The sequence below is a fragment of the Phyllobates terribilis genome, unplaced genomic scaffold (assembly GCF_046119375.1).
Source record: "Phyllobates terribilis strain yellow unplaced genomic scaffold, ASM4611937v1 Scaffold_7__3_contigs__length_470593459, whole genome shotgun sequence".
Classification (NCBI taxonomy): Eukaryota; Metazoa; Chordata; class Amphibia; order Anura; family Dendrobatidae; genus Phyllobates; species Phyllobates terribilis.
This window is the reverse complement of record NW_027362767.1, coordinates 435,686,836-435,700,734: the sequence shown is the minus strand read 5'-3', so window position 1 is coordinate 435,700,734 and position 13,899 is coordinate 435,686,836.

Sequence of the window (13,899 nt, the reverse complement as noted above, 5' to 3'; positions counted from 1 at the left end):
CGGACTGATACTATATACCTATATCTACACCCCGGACTGATACTATATACCTATATCTACACCCCGGACTGATACTATATACCTATATCTACTCCCCGGGCTGATACTATATACCTATATCTGCACCCCGGACTGATACCCTATATACCTATATCTGTACCCTGGACTGATACTATATACCTATATCTATACCCTGGCCTGATACTATATACCTATATCTGCACCCCGGGCTGATACTATATACCTATATCTACACCCCGGACTGATACCCTATATACCTATATCTGTACCCTGGACTGATACTATATACCTATATCTATACCCTGGCCTGATACTATATACCTATATCTGCACCCCGGGCTGATACTATATACCTATATCTACACCCCGGACTGATACCCTATATACCTATATCTGTACCCTGGACTGATACTATATACCTATATCTATACCCTGGCCTGATACTATATACCTATATCTGCACCCCGGACTGATACTATATACCTATATCTACTCCCCGGACTGATACTATATACCTATATCTGCACCCTGGACTGATACTATATACCTATATCTACACCCTGGCCTGATACTATATACCTATATCTGCACCCTGGACTGATACTATACACCTATATCTACTCCCCGGACTGATACTATACACCTATATCTGCACCCCGGACTGATACTATATACCTATATCTACTCCCCGGACTAATACTATATACCTATATCTGCACCCCGGACTGATACTATATACCTATACCTGCACCCCGGACTGATACTATATACCTATATCTACACCCTGGACTGATAGTATATACCTATATCTACACCCTGGACTGATACTATATACCTATATCTACTCCCCGGACTGATACTATATACCTATATCTACACCCCGGACTGATACTATATACCTATACCTGTACCCTGGACTGATACTATATACCTATATCTACACCCTGGACTGATACTATATACCTATATCTACTCCCCGGACTGATACTATATACCTATATCTACACCCCGGACTGATACTATATACCTATATCTACACCCCGGACTGATACTATATACCTATACCTGTACCCTGGACTGATAGTATATACCTATATCTGCACCCCGGACTGATACTATATACCTATACCTGTACCCTGGACTGATACTATATACCTATATCTACACCCTGGACTGATACTATATACCTATATCTACTCCCCGGACTGATACTATATACCTATATCTACACCCTGGACTGATACTATATACCTATATCTACACCCTGGACTGATACTATATACCTATATCTGCACCCCGGTCTCTACCCCTGCAGTCTCCATTGCTGCGCCTGTCTTCTATGTCTCTTCACCTTTCTCTGCATTTCACCTGAACACTTGGCGTCCACATGTAAGAATGCCCGTTGCTGCGTTGTCGCCATGACAACATGGCATTGGCAGGCATTTGGCCGGTGACAGGTCTGTATGACTCACTGCCAGTCCTGATATTAAGGACATAATTATCGGCGCCGCTCGTATCTTTTAACATCACTTTGTTTCTAGAACGAGAGAACACAAACGTAACAATATAACTCCATATATAATATATCACTGCGGTTTCCATAGAGGCCAATCCGAGCTCAGCTGCGGAGGAACGAAGCTGTGACGCAGCGGCGATGTAGGGTTCATGCAGCATTGTTACATTGTTACAGATTGTGTCCGCCAGCTCTGACCTGTCACCTGCCGCTCTGCCCGATCTAAGGCACAGAACAGGTCTCCCTGACTCTATAAATGTTTCACACGTTTGTGTCCCCAGGAGCTCACACTCTAATCGCCACTTACAATGTATCACTCCCATCATCCCTGCCCCGTATTATTTGAACTCTGGTCTCCATCTCTATCAGGATCTTGGACGTCATCATCTTGGCTCACTGAATGAAGGACATGTAAGGCCGTAATTGCTGGCGGCGGCCTCGTCTACACTGCGGCGGTGGCGATGTCCGGCCGGATTACGTTGCGCTTTGTTAGCTGATAACCTGTCATTTTCCTCATCACACCGAGCTGTTAACTCCACGACCTCTGATATTTTTCCTGGAAATTACATCTGTCATTCCTCTCTCTGATCTCTACCAAACATGAGGGACTCCCAGCAATGGCCACAGAACCGAGAATAACCCCATGACTGCCACAAATTCATCATGTCATCATACAGAGTGTCATCAACTTCAACCTATAACCAAATGTATTAATCCAGAGGCAAAAACCCACGAGGCCAATGCTAATTGCCCCATATTAGGGGAAAAATTAATTCCCGACTCCACATACGGCAATCAGACTAGTTCCCTCGATCAACGTCCATCATAGAATCTAGTGCCCATAACCTGTAAAATTATATTTACTTTATTTTACTCACTATTCTGCTGGTGCAGTCACTGTGTACATACATTACATTACTGATCCTGAGTTACATCCTGTATTATACTCCAGAGCTGCACTCATTATTCTACTGGTGCAGTCACTGTGTACATACATTACATTACTTATCCTGTGCTGATCCTGAGTTACATCCTGTATTATACCCCAGAGCTGCACTCACTATTCTGCTGGTGCAGTCACTATGTACATACATTACATTACTGATCCTGAGTTACATCCTGTATTATACCCCAGAGCTGCACTCACTGTTAGAACCTTGCTGTAAGGTTTTTTTTCCTTTGCTGGTCACATGACCTTGTTGGCCTATTTAGTCCTGCTCCGCCCTTCTGGCTTTGCTGGACTTCATTGTATAACTACTTTCTAGCTAGCCTGTGCTCTGTATCTAACTCTGTTAGTTTGCTTGGTCTACGGACCTCTATGTTCTATCTATTTTGTTTGTTCGTCTGTCTGCTACTATTTCTGTTAGGAGGTGTCCCATATTCCTCCCAGTCCTTAGTACTGGTAGGGATTCCCTCCCCACATCTATAGGTCTTCGTACAGACTAGATTAGGACTTTAGCAGGTCTGATCGCAGGATCAGGTTCCCTGTTACATCGTAGGGATTCAGCTGAGTCCTATAGTAGGGACAGATCTCCTCTCTTTCCTTAGCTTTGGTAGCAGAACATAACAGTAAGTCCAGCCTGCAAATTCTCTAAGGAAAGATTTTTCTGTTCCATCATGGTGTCGGTTCAGGATTTGGCTCATCGCCTGAAGGGACTCTCTCTGGAGGTGGCCGAGCTCCGTCAGCACGTGAGTAACTGTCCTGGAGCACATTTCTTGGAGCCTAAGGTATGTTTGCCGGATTTATTTTTTGGTGAACACCGAGAATTTTTTTCATTTAAAAATGCTTGCTTATTGTATTTTCGTTTGAGACCCAAGTCCTCTGGGGATGAATCCCAGCGCGTAGGGTTCATAATGTCACTTTTGCGCAAAGAGCCTCAGGAGTGGGCCTTTTCTTTGCAACCTAGTGATTCATGCTTCAGATCAGTGGATAGTTTTTTTTCTGCTTTAGGACTATTATATGATGATCCTGACCGTGTCGCATCAGCTGAGACTGAGTTGAGACGTCTAAAACAAGGATCGGGTAATGTGGAAAAATATTGTACACATTTTCGTCGTTGGTCCACTCAAACAGGGTGGAACGATTCTGCTCTGAAAAGTCTATTTCTTGCTGGGCTCACTGAAAGGGTTAAAGACCTGCTAATTGCTTATCCTACACCTGAAGATTTGCAACAGGCTATGCAATTAGCTATACGGGTGGATAGAAGACTGCGTGCTAGGGTTAATGAGAGCAAATCCTCTGCTATGTCAGTTTCTGGTTATGATAATGTGTGTACTAACAGTGGTGAACCGATGGAGATTGGATCGGTGGCACCTCGCTCTCAAGAAAAAGACCGTCGTTTTTCGAAAGGCTTGTGTTTCTATTGCGGAAAATCTGGTCATTTGATTAAAGGCTGTGAGCTTCGTATGAAGAAAGAAAAAAAAATGGTCAGTCACGCCCGTATTGCCTGTTTAAATTCCAAGGGTATATTTTTAGCTGCTTCCACGATTGCTCAGGAAAAATTAATGGAATTTCGGGTGTTTGTTGATTGCGGGTCTACACTGAATGTTATTGATGGGGGATTCGTGGAAAAACTCAATTTAAAACCTGAACCTTTGTCATCCCCCATTGCTGTGGTTTCTGTGGATGGCTCCCCTTTGAAGAATATTACTCTCAAGGTCAGTGAATTTCCTCTCACTATTAATGGTGTTCACCATGAGAAATTGGATTTGGTAGTGTTGAATAACTTGCCTTCTCCAGTAATATTGGGTTTGCCCTGGTTAAAATTTCACAATCCTGTACTGGATTGGTCTACCAGTGAAATTAAATCCTGGAGCCATAAATGTTATGACAAGTGTTGTAATGGGCGTATTGCAGCTTTGGATAGGGGAGAATTGCCTGTTCCTATTCAGGATTTTTGGAGAGTTTTTTCTGAGAAGGATTCGCAGGTTTTGCCTCCCCATAGAGACTATGATTGTTCTATTGAATTTGTCCCTGGAGCGACTCTTCCTAAGAGTCGTTTATTTAACCTTACTATTCCTGAGAGGAAGGCTTTGGAGGAATACATACAGACAAGTTTGGCCGCCGGTCACATTAGGCCCTCTAAGTCTCCTGTGGCGGTTGGATTTTTTTTTGTAAAAAAAAAGGACGGCGGTTTACGTCCTTGTCTGGATTTTCGTGAGATTAACAAAATTACGGTACGCAATCCTTACCCACTGCCATTGATTCCTGATCTGTTTAACCAGTTATTGGGGGCCAAGTGGTTCTCTAAAATTGACCTTAAGGGGGCATACGATCTGCCGTGCCTGAGGAGGAGAATTTTTCCGGTGATTTGGAAAGAGTTTGGACGGATGTGCGTGGTAATCTTCAGGAGGCCAACAGAAAATCTAAAGACTACTTTGATAGGAAACGACAGGAGGTTTTGTTCGCTGTTGGTGACTTGGTTTGGTTGTCCTCTAGGAATCTGCGGTTGAGGATTCCTTCTAAGAAATTGGGTCCCAAGTTTGTAGGGCCCTTTAAGGTGCTTCAGGTTGTCAACCAATCTGCTGTTAGGTTGGAGGTTCCTACCTCCTGGAGAATTAATCCGGTCTTTCATGTCTCTCTGTTAAAAAAAGCTGTTGTGTCGGATGGTGACGCCTCTGCCTCTGTTCCTCCGGTGGTGGAGGACGGGGAATATGAAATTTCTCGCATCCTTGACTCTAGACGGTATAGAGGTAGTTTGCAGTATCTTGTGGCCTGGAAAGGTTTCGGACCCGAGGATAACTCTTGGGTGAGGTCAGATGATGTTTCCGCGTCCAGACTTATCAGAGCGTTTCACAGGAGATTTCCTGATAAGCCTGGTCCTAGGGGATCCGGAGGATCCTCTTAGAAGGGGGGGTACTGTTAGAACCTTGCTGTTAGGTTTTTTTTCCTTTGCTGGTCACATGACCTTGTTGGCCTATTTAGTCCTGCTCCGCCCTTCTGGCTTTGCTGGACTTCATTGTATAACTACTTTCTAGCTAGCCTGTGCTCTGTATCTAACTCTGTTAGTTTGCTTGGTCTACGGACCTCTATGTTCTATCTATTTTGTTTGTTCGTCTGTCTGCTACTATTTCTGTTAGGAGGTGTCCCATATTCCTCCCAGTCCTTAGTACTTGTAGGGATTCCCTCCCCACATCTATAGGTCTTCGTACAGACTAGATTAGGACTTTAGCAGGTCTGATCGCAGGATCAGGTTCCCTGTTACATCGTAGGGATTCAGCTGAGTCTCATAGTAGGGACAGATCTCCTCTCTTTCCTTAGCTTTGGTAGCAGAACATAACACTCACTATTCTGCTGGTGCAGTCACTGTGTACATACATTACATTACTGATCCTGAGTTACATCCTGTATTATACCCCAGAGCTGCACTCACTATTCTGCTGGTGTAGTCACTGTGTACATACATTACATTACTGATCCTGAGTTACATCCTGTATTATACTCCAGAGCTGCACTCACTATTCTGCTGGTGCAGTCACTGTGTACATACATTACATTACTGATCCTGAGTTACATCCTGTATTATACTCCAGAGCTGCACTCACTATTCTGCTGGTGCAGTCACTGTGTACATACATTACATTACTGATCCTGAGTTACATCCTGTATTATACTCCAGAGCTGCACTCACTATTCTGCTGGTGCAGTCACTGTGTACATACATTACATTACTGATCCTGAGTTACATCCTGTATTATACTCCAGAGCTGCACTCATTATTCTGCTGGTGCAGTCACTGTGTACATACATTACATTACTGATCCTGAGTTACATCCTGTATTATACTCCAGAGCTGCACTCACTATTCTGCTGGTGCAGTCACTGTGTACATACATTACATTACTGATCCTGAGTTACATCCTGTATTATACTCCAGAGCTGCACTCACTATTCTGCTGGTGCACTCACTGTGTACATACATTACATTACTGATCCTGAGTTACATCCTGTATTATACTCCAGAGCTGCACTCACTATTCTGCTGGTGCACTCACTGTGTACATACATTACATTACTGATCCTGAGTTACATCCTGTATTATACTCCAGAGCTGCACTCTGTTATGGTGACCCTCTTTGTTTTAAGGAGAACTTTGGAATAGACAGCAAAGGGTCTTCACATTGCCAGAGAGATTTAAATTAAGATACTTCATCGATGAAGGGAGAGAGACATAATACATGCGACATGCATTGTCAGCAGGTAGAGTCTTCTGTGTGGCAACAAAGACTCACCATATTTATTAGCTAGACAAAAAGGAAATACAATTGTTAACTGAACAGGAAACCGAAATTAGACTATCAGTAATAAACACACTTCCCTTGGCCCAACGTAAAACCTTCTCAGGGACTTCACAGGAAACCAGTATCTTAGTCAGACATTCCACAATCTAAGTCTTACACTAAAACTTCAGACATAGAATAGTTTATATAAATTGATTTTCTAAATTAATAATGAATCTAGATATTAAAAAAAAATTAACCATAACAATTCCTCCCTTTTTATTATTTTACAAATCAATTTATTCATCAGCTACTTCCCCATGCTATAAAAGCCTGGAGGGGATGAATCCCATTCACCAACAAATATCTTGCTTGTAAATCTCATCATATATGTTTATAGGAGAAGTGGTATTATATTTTGCAGGCCTGTGATGCTTAATCTTACGTGTTTTCTTGCATAGTCTCTTAATAGCAAATAAGGCATAGTATTAGAGGCTATTGGACTATGGGTGCATATCCAACAGTTCTTAGGACGGTCATTAGAGTTCATGTCTTGGAGTAAGACTTGGTGATGCTTTATCAGTTTGTTATCCCAGTTCTCTTTAAGTACTTCATGGAGAGTTAGGGCAAGGGGTACAGTTGCTATCACCATAGTCCAAACAAACAGGGTCATCATCTTTGCTGCTGCTGGGGTTCAAAACCTTTTTACAATGGCTGGCGTGGATCCAAGTGTCCTTGCCTTGAAGCTTGACAAATTGGCAGTGGTTAACAGCACTTGGAATGGTTCACTGTATCTGGGCTCCAGTGGTCTCTTCATATGTCTCTTTACCACGACCCAGTCTCCTGGTACCAAAGTGTGAGTGCCGCTGAGGCAATTGGGGTCTGGGATAGAGGAAAGAACACGATTATGAGTAACAGTCAAATGTTTATGCAACTCCAGAACAAATTCAGTGAGAGAACCATAGGAGGCCTTCCGCTGCTGTGGGAAATACAACCCTGTCTTAGGGACACTACCAAACAGTATTTCATATGGGGACAGCTTCTCCCTCCCCCTTGGGGTGGTCCTCACTGAATACAATGCTAGGGGCAAACAATCTACCCAGGACAAGTGTGTTTCTTCCATGCACTTTTGGATTTTTAGTTTCAAGGTACCATTGAGACGTTCCACCTTCCCACTACTTTGTGGATGATAGGGAACATGGAAAGTCTGTTCTATCCCAAGAGTGACCATGATTTGTTTCATTAGTTCCCCAGTAAAGTGGGTTCCTCTGTCACTTTCTATAGTTTCGGGCACCCCATATCTACAAACCACCTCACTGATCAATTTTTTAGCAGTAGTTTTTGTGTTTGCTTTAGTCACTGCCCAAGCTTCTGGCCACCCAGAGAAAAGGTCAATGCATACCAAGGCGTATTCATAATTACCCACCTTAGGTAGCTGTATGTAGTCCACCTGCAGTCTCTGAAATGGGTAATCTGGTTTTGGTGTGCATTTTCGTGGGACTCGAATAGGCCTACCAGGGTTATGTTTTGCACAAACTAGACATTCTTGAACATACTTTGCAGCCATATTCGGGAACCCTGGGGCACACCAGTTTTGTAGCACCACTGCACACATAACACGCTTTGAGTTATGCACCGGAGAATGTGCAAGGGCAGCCATCATGGGGAACAGGCCGCGTGGAAGGCAAATACATTTGGTTACCTGCCATACCCCTGACACTGACTGTACGGCGCCCGTTTTGACCCATGCATTCTGCTCATGGGGGGGAGCCTGGGTCTGGAAGACCTGCAGTAGTTTGAGGTCCACGGCCACTGGGACCAGTGCAGGGGATGTCTCCTTATTTGAAAGGGGGCTTCCTGCACTCCCTGACTCTGAGTCTCCTGGGGTTCCCGCACTTGCGATAGCCAGTATCTCTGTCAGAGGTAATCGTGCTGCTTCCTTAGCCGCCTGGTCGGCCAAGGCATTCCCTACTGCAAGGGGAGTTTGTTCCCTAGTGTGTGCTGACACTTTGACTATGGCTGCCCTTCAGGGAAGGGTGAGTGCTGGGAGTAGCTGCTCTACCGCTTGCGCATTCCTTATAGGTTTGCCAGCAGAGGTCAAGAAATTACGGCTTAACCAAATGGCGCCAAAGTCATGTGCAACACCATAAGCATATTGCGAGTCAGAAAATACATTAATTTCTTTACCTTTTCCCAGATTACACGCTGCAGCGAGTGCTTTAAGCTCTGCCTCTTGCGCGGAGCAGCTGGAGGGGAGTGGTTCTTGTATCACTGCCTTACCATTGTGGACTACTGCATACCCGGTGATGAACCGTCCTTGATCACTGTCCCAAGCTCTGGAACTATCTACAAAATACTCAGCAGAGGGGTTAGTGAGTGGCACATCAGTAATATTTGCCAAGCCCTTTATTTCAGCTTCCATCAATGCCTGACAATCATATTCATGTGCCATATCAAATTGAGCTTCCTCATCTGCTAATTTGAAAAACAAGGGGCAAATCTTGGCTCATGGTCTCTCCCTCTTCCCCATCCTGATACTTTCCTCCCTTTTCTAAATCCGCTGGTAGTAGTAATTCCTTACTGTTGCCAGTCCCCATGACTGCAACCACTGTGCCAGAGTTACCGCAGAACTCTCTTCAGCACACCTAGAGCCTCTCAGACTCTAAATTTGATCCCGTCCCAGTCTCCTCTGATCCTCGAGAGACGGATCTGATCCTGTCCCAGTCTCCTCTGATCCTCAAAAGACGGATCTGATCCTCTCCCAGTCTCCTCTGAGCCTCGGAAAACAGATTTTCCAGCCCTGTGAGCTAGGGAGATTCTTACACATAACCAAACAAATAACAATACCAAGCCTACTGCTCCAACTACTATTGCAATTATTTCTGCATGATCATATAACATTTCCCAGTTCAAAGGTTTTCCTTCTACACCTTGTAAAGGCACTGCGTGACAATTATATCTGCAATAAGTGTTACTTTTTATACTATATGTTTCCCAGTCTGGCTATACAGGCTAAGCAAGAACTTCAGCTACTATGATTTTCCCTCTCTTGAGCTTACAGAAAACAGAACACAGACACTGAGGACAACGATTCTGATTCATCAAAAACGACTTAACAATACGTCAATCACTCAATGCACACTGCATTAATCCCCCTGCTATATTCGGGCTAAAACCTGCATTCAGTTACACCTTTCTTGAGAGTGCCCTTATCAATTTACAGGGGAATTCAATACCCTCAGAGTACTACCTTACCGTGAAGGATTCCTCTGTTATAGGCAATCACTGCCGCCCGGAACAGAGCAATGCTGGGCTCCCGAAAGGAGCCGGGGCGCAAATTTCACCAGCCAATTAAACAGCACCTTTGCCAAAACCTTCCCGTCTGCATTGAGAAGCCCTATGGGACGCCAATTCTCAATGGAAGATGGGTCCTTACCCTTTGACAAGATGATCAGGGGAGACCACCTCATTGACTTCAGCAGAGTGCCTGAGGAAAGACACTCATTGAATACCTCAGTCAAGAGGGGAACCAAGGCGTCCTTAAAGGTCTTATAGAATTCAGATGTTAAGCCATCTGGACCGGGAGATTTCTTTAGGGTAAGCCCTTGAATCGCCAACTTAACTTCCTCTTCCCTGATCATCTCTGTCAAAACGCCAAGAGAGGGATCTAGCCCTGCTTCGGGGACGGCTTCAGCCAGAAAAACCGACATCTCATCCCAATCCAGATCCCTCTTCCCCAAGAGGTGCAAGTAGACGGATCTGACGACCTCCAGGATCCCTGATCTGGATCTTTTCAGGGAACCCGCAGTGTCAACGAGTCCTGTAACAACTTTACTATTCATTGACATCTTGCAGTTTCTGTAAGGGTCGGGTGAGCGGTACTTCCCATAATCCCTCTCAAAAACCAAAGATGCATGTCTATCATACTGATACCTCATTAGCAAAGATTTCACTCTGGAGATCTCCTCGCGGCTACCTCCAGTTGAGACAAGATGCTCGAGTTTCCTCCTCAGGCCCTGATACAGGTGGTACCTGTCCAGGCTCCTGAGGCTCGAGAGCTGGCGGAAGAATCTCGCCACCCTTTTCTTGAACATCTCCCACCACTCTGACTTACTACTACAAAGATCCAGTAAGGGTACCTGGCTCTGAAGAAAATCCTTAAAGGATTGTCATATCTCCGCTTCTTCCAAGAGAGACGAATTGAGCCTCCAAAAGCCTCTTCCCATCCGGGGGGTCTCTGTAACATTCAGGGAAAACAAAATCAAACAGTGATCGGAGAACTCCACCTCAACAACAGATACTGCTGAAGAGACGGCTTCCTCCTTTAAATAAAACCTGTCTATCCTGGACCTACAGTTACCTCTATGATAGGTGAACCCCTCGTGGCCTGGGGTGTGCCAGATGTGGACATCCACCAGGCGAGCCTCACTAGCTATACTATTAAGGGCGACGCTATCATAAGTCAGCTTGTCTCTGGAACCTCCTCTATCCCGGGGCCTCGTGACAGTGTTGAAGTCCCCTCCAAAGACGACCTGCCGACTCGTAAAAAGGTAGGGCTTGATCCTCGTAAAGAGACACTTCCGGTCCCACTTAGATTGGGGACCATAGATGTTAATGAGCCGAAGCTCCTGTCCCTTCATGAGGACATCTAATATCAGGCACCTCCCCATTTCTAACTCAATAACCCTTCGGCATTCTACCGGTACGGTAAAAAGGACCCCCACTGCGCTATACGGCTCCGCCGCAAGAGACCAATAGGAGGGCTCGAGTCTCCACTCCCTCTTAGTGTTAAATACCTCTGCCATGTTTGGCAGCCTGGTCTCTTGCAAAAAGAAAATGTCAACTTCAACCTGGATGAGAAAATCAAAGGCCGCAAATCTAGCCATATTTGACTTAATGCTGGCGACATTAATGGATGCCAGCGTCAATGGAGTTGGTACCGCCATCATTGGTGATTGAATTAGATGGCTTTCTTCTTCCCACTCCCCTTATCCTCTGCCTCAGACGAGGAATCCTTCCCCCTCTTTAACGACACAGAAGTGTCCATTCCCGCATTTTTCCTTTTTTCGTGCTTGTCTCCGGACTCTGGGCCAGTCCTTCCCCCAAGGACCTTGCATCCCCAGGAGAAGGAGACTCGGCGCCCCCTGTAAGCTCCGCTGAAGCCAAAACCTCACCCTCAGCCTCCTCCTCAGAGGAAGAGATGTTATCAAGGGCTTGGAACCGGTTAGAAAGACCAACCAGAGGGGAGTCAGTTTTACCTTCCTTAGATACCTTGGTCAGAGCGGGAGAAGATGTTTTATCTCTCTTCTTTCTCTTCTTTTTGGTGCCGAGCTTACGCTTGTTCTTTAGCCACCGCTTATTATCCTCATACATACTTTCATAATGGGAGGATTCTGAGGCAGAGGCAGTTTCCTCCCTGTGGATCCTCCTGACCTCCTCATCCAACTCATCATCCCTCGGGGCCTCAGCAGCAAGACTGGCATCCAGGACAGGGGCCCTCCCAGTAGCACGGGGCTCGCCCCGCTCCCTCTCCTGTCTGCGCTTGTCTAGACGCCTAAGTTGGGCAGGAGTCTTTTTATTGCTTTTCTTCCCTGGCCTTGGCCTCACGGCTTTCTCCCACCAGGGTCTCAACTGCATTAGTGAAGGAGCGAGGACAACGGCTGAATGGGTGACCTAACTCACCACACAGGTGGCACCTAATCTCCACACAAGATGCAGCAAGATGGCAGACACCCCCACACAAATGCGCATTTCTGCACAGTGCAGTTTGCACTGAAGTGTGTGGGGTCGCCGCACCTGTGACAGAGCTTCGGTTGCCCCTGGTAGAAGACCAGGATACAATCCCTACCCAGGAAGGCAGATGATGGAATGTAGGCACCCGTACCACCTGAACGCTTAAGTTTTACCATAAACGTCAAGGCCCCTGACCAGATACCAAACTCGTCATGGTTTTTCTTTGGCAGCTCCACCACCTCTCCATACCGACCAAGCCACGTCATGATGTCATAACAAGAAAGCGACTTGTTACGAGTCATCACGGTCACTTTCTTGATTTGGTTTTGGCGAGTCACTGCCTGAACGGCAAAGTCTCGCCAGCCGGGCTCATTTTTTGCCAACTCATAATTCGTCCAGAAGAGCTCAAGCCCCTCCGGCCGAACAAAGCTGACATCAAACTCAGGCGTGGAATAGGGATGTATCAAGGCGTAGATGTCAATCGCCTTGAAGCTCATCCTCAGCAGGAGCTCCACAACTTTAGACCTTGGAGGACATGCATCACTGCCCCTCCACCAAAGATGGACCACATTCCTACGCACACTGCCTGGCCCGGCTGTTGGGAGGGACCACACTGTATCCCCTCCCTTTTGGCTCTTGGAAGGCCCCGAGGCCATGCCTCTCTATCCAGAAGGATAGATCAACCTCTCGACATTCTACCATTAGTGACCTCTCACCTTTGTTTAGAGCCTCCAGAAGGCACCGTTGCAACATGCCGTCCCCAAAGCTCGGAGACGAGGAGGAGGAGGATGCCCTATTTGCCCTGGAGGTGACACTGGAATAACTCTGGACAGGCATTTCCACCACCGGGGGGGGGGCAACCGGACCAGTGACTACATCAGCCCCAACAGCATCACCATTACCCACCTCCATCTCACCCTCCACCAAACCAGCAACCACACCACTAGACAATGAATTGGCCTCATTCACACCCACCACCACATTCATTCCTGCTGGACCAGTAACAATGGTGGATGACATTTTGACCTCAGCATCATCAGGCACAAGGGGCTCAGTCACCCCCATAGAACTGGAGGCGACCTCACCCCTGGTCTTATGTGTGCCCTCCACATCATCAGTCGGTAACCAGGACCACTGGGGGAAAAGAAAGTAGGGTGGGACATCTCCGTGTTTACATATCTATGGGACGGCTTGTGACGGCCGTCCCTTTCACTTTATTGGTCCCTTCGGGGACTTCCTCTTTCTCTGGCCAGTGAGGGGCAGCGGACAGGAACCACCAATTGCCACGGTTTGGGGAGGGGCCACCACACTCAGAGGCTCTTTCCTTATTTAGTGCAGCACCTGCCAGACTGTGGGGACCTCCCAACCAAACTTCGATGCATGTTTAGTCCCCCTACCACCCCCCTTTCCCT